Raw genomic sequence first — 14751 nt, 5'->3', positions numbered from 1 at the left:
TGAAAGTGTGGCTAACTATTTTCTTCGGGTAGATGAAGTTGTTAATTGTATGAAAATTTTGGTTGAAGAAATAAAAGAGGCTATTGTGGTTGAAAAGGTTCTAAGATCATTGTCCCCCAAGTTTGAATCTAAAGTATCTGCAATAGAAGAAAAAGAAAATCTACGAATTCTTACTATGTCTCAGCTACATGGAATTCTAACTGCTTATGAAATGAGAAAGGGAGGTCCATCAGACAGAAGAGAAGTTGCTTTCAAGGCATCAAGGAAAGGAGATTATTATGAAGCAAGCCACGTCCTAGAAGAAGAAGAAGATTCAAACTTTGTCAGAAATCTTCAAATGGGTTCTGGAAGGTTCAGAGGTAAGTTGCCCTTTAAATGCTTTGCTTGTGGAAGAGTAGGTCATTATGCTGCTAAATGTCCTTATAAGGATAAAGGAAAGGAACCTGCTAGATGGAACAAGAAACAAAGTGCAAATACGAAAAGCTACTACACTCATGAAGATAGTGATGGCCTATCAAACAGTGATGAAGATGAACGAGGTAATGAATATAAATTGTTAATGGCATTCGAAGATGATGAATATATGGATGCTATAGATGTGGATTATTTTCATGAAGAAATTACTAGACTTAAGAGATGTATAGAAGAGAAGAATATGATCATTGATACTCTACAATTTCAAATTGATGAAAAGGAAAGACATCTTGAAAAATTAGAAGGTGAAATTGTTGGTCTTAGAAAAGAGATTGAGAAAACAAAAGCTATTAATCTCAAATTTGTTAAAGGATCTGAAACCTTGGATGAGATTATCAATGTGCAGCGATCTCCTCTGCTCAAGACAGGTCTGGGATATAATGGAGAAACATCTCAAGCCTCTACCTCTAAAAGTTATCTTGATGCAGCAAGAAGAAATGAGCAAAAGCACAATGAAGACCATCAGGTAAAGCAGGGACGAATTGCAAACAGAAACTATCAGGGGCAATCCATCTTAAGGACAAACAGAAGCTACAATCAGCCACAGGTAAAATCTTCCCAATTTGCTCCAAGAATGAATGTGAATAGAAGCTACAATCGGTTGGATGATAGATCTGATTATCGCAGAAGTTTTTTTAATGGCCAATGCTTTTCTTGCCATAACTTCAGTCACAAAGCAGCTCAATGTGTTGCCTACAAGACAATCATGACTAGAGAAGCTCAAAAGCAAGGGAGAATGACTGAAACCATGAAAAGAACTTATAACAACTTTTCGGTTCTTGAAAATGAAGTTGAATGTTCTATTTGTAATAACTTTGGTCATGAAGACTCTGAATGCAGGAGCGGGTTCCGGAAGACAACTCAGAAGGAACAAACTTCAAATGTCAGAACATGGAGAATAAAGGAACCGCAACCAGAAAGATGTGGGATAGCCTTTTATGTAGAAGGTCAAGAAGCTATATGGTACATTGACAGCGGTTGTTCGAAGCATATGACAGGGGACAAAGAAAAGCTTGAGTCATATACCGCATTAGAAAAAGGGAAGAAAGTCTCTTTTGGAAACGATATCTCTGCAGCCATAAAAGGAAAAGGTGTTGCTCCATTGAAAGAGAAGGTCCAAGCAGGAAATGTTTTATATGTTGATGGATTGAAGCATAATCTTCTGAGTGTCAGTCAGATGTGCGATCAAGGAACAGAGGTAATATTTAGATCAAATGGATGTTGTGTTCGCGATCTTGATACAGGTGAAACAGTGCTCAAGGGAAGAAGGACTCCAAATAATCTATATACCTTTGAGGAAAGACAACAATGCTACTTGAGCAAGGATGATGAACATTGGCTATGGCATCGGAGGTTGGGACATCTAAGTTTTTCACAAATAAGGAAAGCATGCAAATATCAGGCAGTTCATGGTCTTCCAGATATCAAAATTCCAGACAACACTATATGCAAATCTTGTCAGTTTGGAAAGCAAACCAGAACTAACTTTCCAGAGAAGGAAGGATCAGCTAGCATGCCTCTTGAGCTAGTACATACAGATACATGTGGTCCATTCAGAAAAAGAACACCTCGAGGAGAAGAATACTTGATATTATTCATTGACGATTTCTCCAGGTTTGTCTGGTTAGGACTTCTGAAGCACAAAGATGAAGCATTCGAAAAATTCAAATCCTTCAAAGCCTTGGTTGAAAATGAATCAAGACACAAAATTAAGTGCCTCAGATCTGACAGAGGTGGGGAGTTTACCTCAAACGAATTTTTTGATTTCTGTGAAGAACATGGGATAAGAAGAGAATTCTCTACAGCTAGAACTCCTCAGCAAAATGGGGTTGTGGAAAGAATGAACAGAACAATCCAACAAATGGCTCGTGCTATGCTTGATGAATCAGGTACTCCCGCAACCCTCTGGGGTGAAGTTGCACATGCTGCTGTTATTATTCTTAACAAAACAAATGTCCGAGTAAACAGCACTCAAACACCTCATGAGCTCTGGAGTGGTGAGACTCCTTCGGTGAAGCACTTCAAAATCTTTGGGAGCAAATGTTATATTAAGAATACTAATGAGCAACTTGGAAAACTTGAACCAAGAGCATATGAAGGTATTCTTCTTGGTTATTCTCCATATAGCAAAGCATACAAATGCTACAATAAAAGACTTGGGAGAATTGTGGATAGCATTGATGTAGTGGTTGATGAGAAGGGATACATTCCTAGGCAAATTCATCGTGAAGACATTGAAGAAGATGAAGACTATCCTCAAAGGCAGAATGATGAAGAAGAAGAACCTCAAGAAGAGGAAGAACCTCAAGAAGAACCAGAGGAGCAAACAAGAATAGAAGAGAAGACTCCATCCAGATACGTTCAAAAGAATCATCCAGAATCTCAGATTGTGGGGCAGAAAGAAGCAGGAGTACAAACAAGAAGAAGAATTACAGAAGCTTCAAGCTATTTGGCGTTACTATCTTCCACTGAACCACAAAATGTGAAAGAAGCATGCAAAGATGAATGTTGGGTCAAAGAAATGGATGAAGAACTTGAGCAGATAGAAAAGAACAACACTTGGGAACTGGTTCCTAGACCAAAAGATAAGAATGTCATAGGGACAAAATGGGTCTTCAAGAATAAATTGAATGAAAATGGAGAAGTAATTAGAAACAAGGCCAGACTTGTTTGTAAAGAGTATGCGCAGCAAGAAGGGATAGATTTTGAAGAGACTTTTGCTCCTGTTGCAAGACTTGAGGCCATCCGAATGTTCCTTTCTCTCTCAAGTTTTCAAAATTTCAAGGTATTTCAAATGGATGTGAAATCAGCCTTTCTGAATGGAGACTTAGAAGAAGAAGTATATGTTGAGCAGCCAGATGGTTTCATTCTTGGGAATGATCCAAACCTTGTATGCAGATTGAAAAGGCTCTTTATGGTCTCAAACAAGCTCCAAGGGCTTGGTATTATCGGTTGGACAAATATCTTCACCAACAAGGTTTTTCAAAAGGATCAGCAGATAGCAATCTCTATATGAAAATTGAAAATAACAAATTGCTAATACTTGTTGTGTATGTAGATGATATTATCTTTGGCAGCAATGAAGAGGCTATGAGTCAGAACTTTGCCTTGGTTATGCAGAAAGAATTTGAAATGTCATTACTTGGAGAATTGACATACTTTCTTGGATTGCAAAGCCAACAAAGTGAAGGAGGCATTTTCTTGTCTCAAACCAAGTACCTCAAGCAGATCTTGAAGAAGTATGGCATGGAAGATTCAAAGCCAGTTTGTACCCCCATGGTTACAGGATGCAGCCTCAGTGCAAATGATGAATCAGCAGCCGTTCACCAACCAACTTATAGATCCATGATTGGGAGTTTGCTTTATTTAACAGGTACACGACCAGATATTATGCATGCAGTAGGAATTGTTGGAAGATTCCAAGCCAACCCAAAGGAAACTCATCTTCAGGCAGTCAAAAGAATCTTCAAGTATCTTCAAGGGACCCAAAACTATGGCTTATGGTATCCTAGAGATACAAATCTCACTCTTCATGCTTACACAGATGCAGATTGGGCCGGAAGTGTGGATGATAGGAAAAGCACAAGTGGTGGTGCTTTCTTCATGGGTTCCAGATTAGTATCTTGGTTCAGCAAGAAACAGAGTTCGATTGCTTTATCTACAGCTGAAGCAGAATATGTGGCTGCGGCATCTTGTTGCACACAACTTCTTTGGATGATGCAGACCTTGCAGGATTTTCAAATCACTTGCACGCCACCAGTCTCTATCTTATGTGATAATACAAGTGCAATCAGCATTTCAAAGAATCCAGTCATGCACTCAAAAACCAAGCACATACCAATCAAGTACCATTTTCTTCGGGAACAAGTGCTTGAGCAGAAGGTCAAGTTGGAGTATGTTCCTTCTAAGGAACAAGTTGCTGATATTCTCACAAAACCACTGCCCAGGGAAACTTTTGAATATCTCAGACAAAAGCTGGGAGTAATGGATGCTTCATCCTGCTGTTAAAGCTTGTCTGTTCTACAGAAAAGTTGGTATACGCGAGTTTTGTAAGGGATATCCGCGTATATATGCCTATTTATGCAGGGAAAGTCGCGTGTATGGTGTACGCGTGCTGCAGAAATTCTATCCGCGTACATACGTTGTTTTATGCAGGAGAAGTCGCGTATATAGAGTTCTGATCAATAAGGGAAGACTGTGGTTGGAGAAGGTCTGAGATGGGTAAGTCAAAATTCTTCAGGCACAGTTTCAGGGGGTACAGCAGGCACAGATTCAGGGGGAGCAGCTTAAAGTCTCATAAAGCATTGTTGGCATTTAGATGCTTTCGGTCCTAGTCCACAACTGTTGTTAATTTCAGGAGAAGGAGCTCAGAAGGAAATCTTGGCTGCTGATATAAAAGATGTTTATCAGATACTGCTGGTGTCTTTCAGAAGTCTTGGTCTAGATTTGTTGTCTCTATGTCATATTTCTTTTATAGTGTCAAGGTCATGTAACGGCCTATGATTTCCCCACTATGCCTGGGATGGATGAATGATGTAATGTTATTGGTTATTATATTTCTGATGTATCTCCTCTTGGTTGGGAGTATGGATGCATGCATTGAGTCTTTTGGTGATAGGAAGGTCCTTTATGATGTATAAGTCTTGGTTCGTTTGAAGAACATCTTTTGCAGATCTTGCCTACAGTCAGGGGGAGCATGTTCAGCACAGCAGAGCAGAGAAATCAGCATGTACTCAGGGGGAGCACAGCCCTTTGCCCTTGATGACAAAGGGGGAGAATGATTCTAAGGATCTTGGGGTTGCCATCAAGTCCAAAGGGGGAGATTGTTGGCATTATGAGACAAGTATTGTCCTTGATGGAAAATCACACTGATAACAAATCATAGTGCAGAAGGATAGCAGCAAGGAATTGATGATCAGTCTACAAGTATGAAGAAAAATAGATACACGCTGGTTCGCTATGTACCAAGTCGTGTGTACACGCTGGTTGGCTTCAGTAAAAGCGCGTGTATGTGGAAAACTTATCTTTGGTCCATGGCGGTTATTCCTTGGAAGTTGTGCCTATGGTTTTGGACCTTGGCGTCTCGGCGGACGTGTTGATCCCTAGTTTTGAAGTTGATGGTATTGGATTTCTATGGTTTTGGCTCTTGGTATTGAACAAGGCCTAAGGCTATATAAGGAGAAGGAAATCATGAGGCAATGTATCTGAAATGTCTTGAATATCTGATGAAGTATTAGATCCAGTATGCAGGTCATTGGGTGATGGTGTATTGCTTGATCTGAGCTAAGGAGAGATCTCATCGGTTGATGGAAAACAAGATCTAAGGAGAGATCGGGATCAAATGGTTTGAAATGAACTATCTTTATATGGTTGATTATGCGAATTTCTAGATCTGCATACTGACGCAATGTTATGTTCTGGGTATAACTGAAATCTGGTACAGCTGCAAGTTATGAAAAATTATTTTTAGATCTGTACGCAGGTTGTCTTCGGTAAAACCGCGTGTATACGCGGGTTTCCTTCATAGTAGTAGCGTATATCTTTTGGAGCTTGATTTTTGGGTTGCAGCTGGATCTGACTGTTATTGCAGAGTTCTGTAGTTTGCTCTGTGTTCTGGTGACTGGGTTTGACAGGGTTTCAGTGGTTCAGTGATTCAAAGATTGATGATGCTAGTATTGGTTGTTTTATATGATTTGTGAATGAATCATGGTCTTCAGATTGTAATGTTGTGCTTCAGGAGTATCCAGTCTGAAAATTGATGAAAAGTGGTGTTATAGACAATTTTGTGCCTTACAGCAACAAGCATGAATTGTCAATAATCCAAGGGATCCAAAGTTCCCTAAACATGATGTTCCTACCCCTAGAGGAACAAGGTCAGCAAACCAACAGCTCTCAGATCAGTTCTCCACCTGAAAACAATAAAAAACAAGCAATCCTGAAATCAAAGCAGGTGCTCCACTAGGCTTCTGCGCTGAAACACAACTGCTCCATGGTGTACCTGCGTTGCAAAGCAGGTAGAACAAAGCCCACCTACGTTGAGCAAGTTTGGACATGTGGCACACTGAGTCATTGCTCTGGAATCTTCCAAAAATGACACTTGGATCAGGGATTTCGCCTTGTGATGAGTCAGAGGCTTTGTTTCTCCAAGTGGAAGCAAGGTTTACCAAGTGGACTCAAGAACTGAAGATCAACTAAAGATTAACTGAATAGAGAGAGGACACAAGGCAGCGACACATCAGTTGCAAGCTGACTCATCCTTTCTCAATTCATCTATATATTGAGCTCTCTCCTATGAGCTCAGGGGCTGGAATTTTGTGCAAAGTAATGATATGCTGTTGGTTTCATTATTGAGTTATTGGGTGATTGTTTGAGAGAGGTGAAGAAGAGCAATTCTTTCTGCTGGGAGGTGTTGCTGGGTTGGAGCCTGCAATGGTTGTAATACTCTCAGAACCTTTATTTCTTCATTAATAAAAGCTATTGAGGTTCTTCTATGTGCTCTTGTTTCAATTATATATTGTGATGATTGCATGTTTGGTTTACACTAATCCATGAACCAGTTATGATTGCATGCCTCTTGTAGTTTCCTTCTTTGTTATTGTGCAGGATCTCATTGTAGTTGGGCGAGCAGAAGAACAAAGAGCTAGGAGCAAGCGGCCAAAGAGAAGAGTTTGGATTCGACATTAAGCGCAAGGCAACGGTTAGTGCTTTCTCCATTCTCTTTTTCTTTCATAAAGAAGTAAACCTTAAGTAGTTTGTTTTACAGTTGTTGCTAAGGAACTGTCACCCTTAGAGTGGGTTAGGGTCATCCGAGTCAGATACTTTTCCCTACAACAAACTGGCGACTCCGCTGGGGATCGTATCCGTTTGATTGTGTTTGTAGTATTTTTGCTATTCATTTCCTGAACAAAAGAGTACCAAATCGAAAAGCTTTTGACTATATCAAAAGCGAAGTAGAGGGCAGCTACTCTTGCTCATTTTCTGAGCAGATTCATGATTTGAAGAGCTGATCTACAAGGATCCTTGTAAGCTCTTAGTGATAGCTTTGCACCTTCTAAATCATCCCTTTGAGTGTGCTTGACTGATTGCTTCTGATTTGAGCAAAAACCGTGCATTTTTGAGAAAATTATGACCCGGAAACTGTGAAAACACAAGTCTCGTTTTCCAAAGCAGGTAGTACACAGGCTACCTGCTTTGCAATGCAGGTCCCGAACTAGCTACCTGCACTGAGAGCCAGTTTGACTGTGCAGAGCCTGCGTTGACCCAAATTTGCTTAGTGCATTTGGGGTTTCCTCCTTTCTCTTGCCTGTTTTCACTTAGTTTTGCTGCTAGGTGTCAGTCTTGTACCTGTTTTGAAACCAATATTACTTGCCATCATTCTGCCTCTGTTATATAACGAAATTGTACTTGTTCTTTGTATTTCTTACTCATTTACAATTTCCCATAACGAAAAGTAAACTAGTCATGCTTTTGGCCTCTTAGATCTGAACCTGTGTTAGGCGTTTTGCTGGTCTAAAGAGTTAGCTTGTTTGCTGTCCATAGCTGATTAGTCATTTTACTTTCATTAGTATGGTTTGATTTCATGTATTTCCAGTGATTAAACAAGTGAATCTTAAGGTGTATTTTGATTTTGGACAAACTTGTTTACTTTCGCTTTAAATCGAAATCAAAGTTATATAACCACTTTCTTTTTGTATCCATCCACATTAAGAAAGGGAAAAGAAAATACATGCATTGTGCATTTTGCATTTGACTGTGTGCTTGACGATTTAGGAAAAATTTGCATTTTAGTGTGTGCTCTATGATCTGTGTGAAAAGATTTGCCTTTCTTTTCCCTCAGTAGTTAAGGTTTTCAAAGTTGAAAGATTGAAAAGTTTGCTTCTCATCTTAGACTGCATTCAGGAATTTGTTATATACATCTCGTGGTGATCCTTAAAGGCAAACTGTTAAGCAAGATCAACATTAAAATAAATCCAATTTACATAACAACGCTTTGTAACATAACGCAAACACATAGAGGTCTAGGTAGAGACGTGTTCCGACGTCGTTAAACATAGTGACTGTCGATCTCTACGAAGGTGGGTGATTCCTCCTGAGAGTCGGTGGCACTAATACGGACTTGTGCTCCCACGTACCGTCGAGTATATATTGGGAGACCCCTATAGGCAATTATCCTTTATCCATAGGAAGCCGTGTCGACCGCCCTACTGATCGCGATGCAGTGAACACAGCATTCACGAAGATCGACCACCCGTACCGTAAAACGTATTCTGTGGTTTCGCGAAAAGTTTGGCACACCCTCTGCCTAGAACTCCAGAGCAGTTTCTTTTGGCCTTTTTCAAACTCTATAACTGAAAAAGCCCATCCGAGCATTTGTCACTTCGGGCTCGTTAAAACATCGAAGGCGACTAGAGTCATCTTTAGCTTTTTCTCGACTCTTAAAACATGAAAAAGCAAGTTTGTGTCTAAAAGCGTCGTTAATAAAATTTATTTTAAGCGGAACATAATCACCTGTTATTCCCACGTTGATCTTTCAGTTGAAAAGTATGGAGCCCACCAACCAAGGAAGTAACCTTGGCGGAAGTCCAAATCCCTTCTCCTCTTGGGGAGTTGTTGGTGCACCTCATATGGCAACATTGTCACTTCCAGGTTTGACAATCGGCCTACCTGTATGGCTCTTTTCAACTAATGTAGTCCAGATCGCCACTAATCCTGAGCAGTTGAATCGACAGTCAGAACAGTCTAGAGCTACCCACCAGCCTTCCACTTCTTACAATTCTTCCTCTGATCCTTCATCTTCACAAGGTAGAGCCGGCAAAAGTCAGCCTCCCATGGAGAAGAAGGAAAAGAAGAAGAGAGAAAAGAAGCAGAAGGGGCCTATGGCGAAGGCGACTGGGGGCAAGCAAAAGACAGCTGACAAAAACCCACACACTGCACCGACCGGGCCTAAATCGCCATGTGTCATTTGCAAAGGGGCCCACTTCCATCATGATTGTCCTTGTATTCCCCGGATACTAAGGGACTGGTCCCCAAGGTTGCACAATCCGGTAGCATCAACCTCTGGTAGTCATGTTGATTGCAGTCCATCAACTAGCGAGAGTGAAGGACGAAGAGGGAGACCAAGATCACCCTGTATATTGTGTGAAGGCGAGCACGCCATCCACAAATGTCCATTCTTAGATGAGGCAAAGAGAGTTTTAGAAGATCGTCCAGTTTCACCGTTACGACTTCCTCCTGGATACCAAAAACTCGCGCCTAATTCCTCGATAGTTGAAAATCCAGCTGACCCGCTCAAGTGGTCAGCTGAAGTGTCGGTCATTGAGAACGAACCTACTGAATCCAGACCAGACGAAAGTCTAAAGGTCGAAACGGCAGTTGACCTGGTTCTTCCTTCAGAGGTTTCATCATCCAATGACTCCGTCATTGAAGACCCATCTTCAAATGACACCCTCACTAAAGAGGATAAGGATGACACCGTCCATATTCTTTTCATCAACACAGACTCTGATGAGCATCAGGGCAATGCGCCCATTCCTTTATCGCAGGAAGGAACATCGTCAGGGTCGTATCCGGCCGTATATTCGGTCCCACCACCAAGCAACCTAGTTGTATCCTTTGATTGGAATCAACTAGGCAGACCCCGGTTACCAGCCAATATCCCATTCAGAATCATAGTCCAAATCTACAGAATGGTGATGGCTGGAACTATCATTGATGAAGGGGCATCTGTGAGTATCCTTTCCTCTGTTGCTTGGAAAGCACTGGGTTGCCCGGCGCTTTTACCTGAGATGAGAAATCTATCAGGTTTTGATAAAGGAACCAGTCACCCGTTAGGGATTCTCCCAAATGTTCCGCTTACATTGAAAGGGAAGACAGTTCGCATGAACATCATGGTCGTCCAGGGACCCTTGGCATATAACTTACTCCTTGGACGAGACTATATATATTGCATGGAGGCAATAGTGTCCTCGCTCTTTAGAGTCATGTGTTTTCCGCACGAAGGAAGAATGGTCAAGCTCGTAGACCAACTTTCATTTCCAGGATCACGCATTGCAAATAGTCAAATACCATCCCTTAACGGTTTATTCACTCAAGGAATGCCACCGCCCCCGGTTCTACTTCCCGATGAATGCGAGTAATTCGAGAAGAAAAGAATGGGGACCCAGGGGGCATGCACCCTGGCCTGCCTCGGACAGAGAAAACCTTAGGTATAAAGTTAATTTCTGCAGAAGGATGGACTAGTCCATACCCCGTCCGGCAGAGGAAGAGAGGGTTGTTCTAGGATAAAATTCTTTTGTCAAAGTTATGTTGAAGAGGAAGAATCGCTCCCTTTGTCTAAAGAAGTGGGCTCTCCTAAGGAGGGGGTCTATTTGTGGCGGCAAGTAGCCACCATCTTTGAATGTCAAGCCTCACCCATTAAAACATATGTTTTGAAGGATAAGTAGGGGCAGTCTTCAAAGAAAGAGATGAAATTGCTACAACAAGTAGTCACCATCCTTAGCAACCTAATGATAGACATCGCCGAAAAGAAAGTTTAGTTTGTGGTAGCAAACAAAACCATTTTTCGGATAATAAGTAAGAGATGGCAGAATCTCGAAATTATACTTTATACCTGGGGGCATGCAAACCTTTTTGGAGTGCAAGCACGGGACGACTATTTATTTTTTAAATTTTTAGGTCCTCCCTTTAAACCTGTAGGTCTAACCCGTTAAACTCGTAGGATTAGCCGTTTCCAGCTTGCATAAAGAAAGGATGAAGGGAAAAAGTTAAAACCTGCCAAATCGGAGTAATTAGTGAGGTATCGCTCCTTAAATAAGATTACCTCACCTAAAGCATTCCTTGTATTAAGACTGGTATGAATCGAGCAGTTTTAGCAATGTTCATGCTCGTTAAAAAATAAGCGCAAGAATCAAGCAGTTTTTGTGTAGAGTTCATGCTCGTTAAAAAATAAACATAATTTGTGAGCAATCTTTCCCTAGCAGTTCAAGCTCATCCAGAAAAAATGAACCGGTAAACAACTTCGAGAAATATAACCTTTGAAAGCCATATTAAAAAGCCCTTGGTCGTGTTTATATGCCATCACCTCCATCCGTTCATTTGGCCAATCGTTCACCTCCATATGTTTGTTTACCCATTTTGAGGAACAGCTGCGAAGAGTGATTTCACTTAGCCATCCTTGTGACACTGCCGTGATTGGAAAATTCCAACCTGTACCTGGAATCTGTTGCTATCCCTGTTCATCACTCGTTCCTCAAAAGACGAGTCTTCTTTGAGCTCTTTTCACTGACTCGTAAAATATGAAAAGTTTGCCGAGTTTTGGCCTTCCAGCTCGTTAAAGCGACCGGAAAGCTATCCCTCCTCTAGATTTTAATCTTTTTGGACCTGAGGGATTATTGCACAAAAAGATCGAGCGCTTGTTTTGTTCGGCTCATTAAAAGCAACCGAAAATTCATCCCTTCTGTATTGTTTTAAACTTTTTCAGACTTAAGGGATTAGATGACGAAAAAGGAATTTTGGAGTTAACTTTTCGTACCTTTTCAGACTCTCTAAAAATGAAAAGGATCGAGTTTTCCTTGTCGTTAGACTCGTTAAAATGATTAAATAGCGACAAACTTGTCTTTAGACGAGAACGAGTTTCCCTATCGCTAGGCTCGTTAAAACATAGCGATGGGCTTGCCCGAAGGGCAGGTTATAGAACAAGCATATGTTATCCTCCTCAAGCTTGACAAAAATAAAGAGGTACTGGTCAGCAATGACTGGGGAAAAATTGGGAGAACCTCACAGCATTAATGGTAGCAAGTCGCTCTTGAACATGACACTTTGTCCTCCGTAGCACATCGGGTTGGGTTGTTTCATTCACCGGTCTCATAACCATGGTCCTCGCCACACCATCCGCAATTGGTGTAATGCTACCAATCCATCACATCAGTGTCGTTATATGTTCAAGAGATGTGGTTCTGTAAAGAGTCAACCGTGTTCCACCCACTGCCATGCATTATCCTTCATCCACTTCATGACCGCCACCCTGAATCATACATCACAGTTTGTTTTCACCTCATCACAATCACTAGCTCCGTTCCGTGTCACTGATGTGGGATTCATTAAGGCCCTCCTTTGACGGATCGCTCCTTGTCGACATCAGCTCATTATCCAAGGAGTTGATCTAGGAACACCCCCCTCAGTACTTTGAAGCTTGCATGCCTCAATGGCAAGTTTCTCACTTCCGGCGACAGGTATACATCAATGACCTTCGACCAGAAGATTTTGCATGGTGGTCGACGCCAAGTCCTTTATTCCCACCATGTGGATTGTACTACCGTACCTTGAGGGTCATCATCCTTATCGGTGGTGACTCCTCGCGCTTGTTAACGGTTTACATCATTGACCGGTAATCAAGCGATGTCTTTCCATGTTCGACTTCAAGAAATTCTCACATGGATCGACTTGTACATCGAGTGAAGATCGGAAGAGATTGAAGACCCCGGATCTAGTTTCATCCATCCGGGCTGCGATATATATTCAGGACATAAAGACATTTGATATGTACATCATTACAGCAGATGATCATCCTTCTCAAAGGATGATAATTTCGGCAGAAAAATATCAGTCTACATCAGACGATCGTCTGTTCTATGTACCAAAATGTATTTATAAAGCTGAGCATGGGAATGCCCGCCTCAGCTAGATCATGAAAAATGTATGAAAAATAATGTATTGTATTGTATCTTATTACAGGACACTTCTCAGCAGATTGAATGAACTTCGGATCCTCTCAATAAAGCATTTCACCCGATAAACGACCTCATACTTTAGGGGGCATCTGTTATAGACAATTTTGTGCCTTACAGCAACAAGCATGAATTGTCAATAATCCAAGGGATCCAAAGTTCCCTAAACATGATGTTCCTACCCCTAGAGGAACAAGGTCAGCAAACCAACAGCTCTCAGATCAGTTCTCCACCTGAAAACACTCAAAAACAAGCAATCCTGAAATCAAAGCAGGTGCTCCACTAGGCTTCTGCGCTGAAACACAACTGCTCCATGGTGTACCTGCGTTGCAAAGCAGGTAGAACAAAGCCCACCTACGTTGAGCAAGTTTGGACATGTGGCACACTGAGTCATTGCTCTGGAATCTTCCAAAAATGACACTTGGATCAGGGATTTCGCCTTGTGATGAGTCAGAGGCTTTGTTTCTCCAAGTGGAAGCAAGGTTTACCAAGTGGACTCAAGAACTGAAGATCAACTAAAGATTAACTGAAGAGAGAGAGGACACAAGGCAGCTACACATCAGTTGCAAGCTGACTCATCCTTTCTCAATTCATCTATATATTGAGCTCTCTCCTATGAGCTCAGGGGGCTGGAATTTTGTGCAAAGTAATGATATGCTGTTGGTTTCATTATTGAGTTATTGGGTGATTGTTTGAGAGAGGTGAAGAAGAGCAATTCTTTCTGCTGGGAGGTGTTGCTGGGTTGGAGCCTGCAATGGTTGTAATACTCTCAGAACCTTTATTTCTTCATTAATAAAAGCTATTGAGGTTCTTCTATGTGCTCTTGTTTCAATTATATATTGTGATGATTGCATGTTTGGTTTACACTAATCCATGAACCAGTTATGATTGCATGCCTCTTGTAGTTTCCTTCTTTGTTATTGTGCAGGATCTCATTGTAGCTAGGCGAGCAGAAGAACAAAGAGCTAGGAGCAAGCGGCCAAAGAGAAGAGTTTGGATTCGACATTAAGCGCAAGGCAACGGTTAGTGCTTTCTCCATTCTCTTTTGCTTTCATAAAGAAGTAAACCTTAAGTAGTTTGTTTTACAGTTGTTGCTAAGGAACTGTCACCCTTAGAGTGGGTTAGGGTCATCCGAGTCGGATACTTTTCCCTACAACAAGTGGTACCTGAAGGAAAGAAGATTGTAGGCCAGCACCTACGTACTAGTATCTTAGCTAGTACAAGAGCAAAGGGGGTTGGAGCTCCCTTCCAAGGAAGTTTGGAGAAGGAGAGAAGGTTGTAGCTTTCTGCAGGTTGTAGCCTACGTACTGGTATAAGGCTGCACCAGTACAAAAGATTGTAAACTGAAATTCTTATTAAAGAACGATAGAGACGACTTGCAGCAGGTGGTTTTCACCCACATTGGGTTTCCACCTTATATCATGGTGTTCATGTGTGTGGCTTTTGTGTGATGATCTGTTCTGTTATACTGCATCTGTTTACTCTTAATATGGTGAATAATGACCTGATGCACTTAACTGAAGATAAACTAACTGAATTATAAGTTTTCTGG

Source organism: Pinus tabuliformis, chromosome 3_1 (genome assembly GCF_031772625.1).
Source record: "Pinus tabuliformis cultivar Carrire ecotype Pingquan chromosome 3_1, CPIR1, whole genome shotgun sequence".
Classification (NCBI taxonomy): domain Eukaryota; kingdom Viridiplantae; phylum Streptophyta; class Pinopsida; order Pinales; family Pinaceae; genus Pinus; species Pinus tabuliformis.
Note: the sequence above shows the minus strand (reverse complement) of the source record.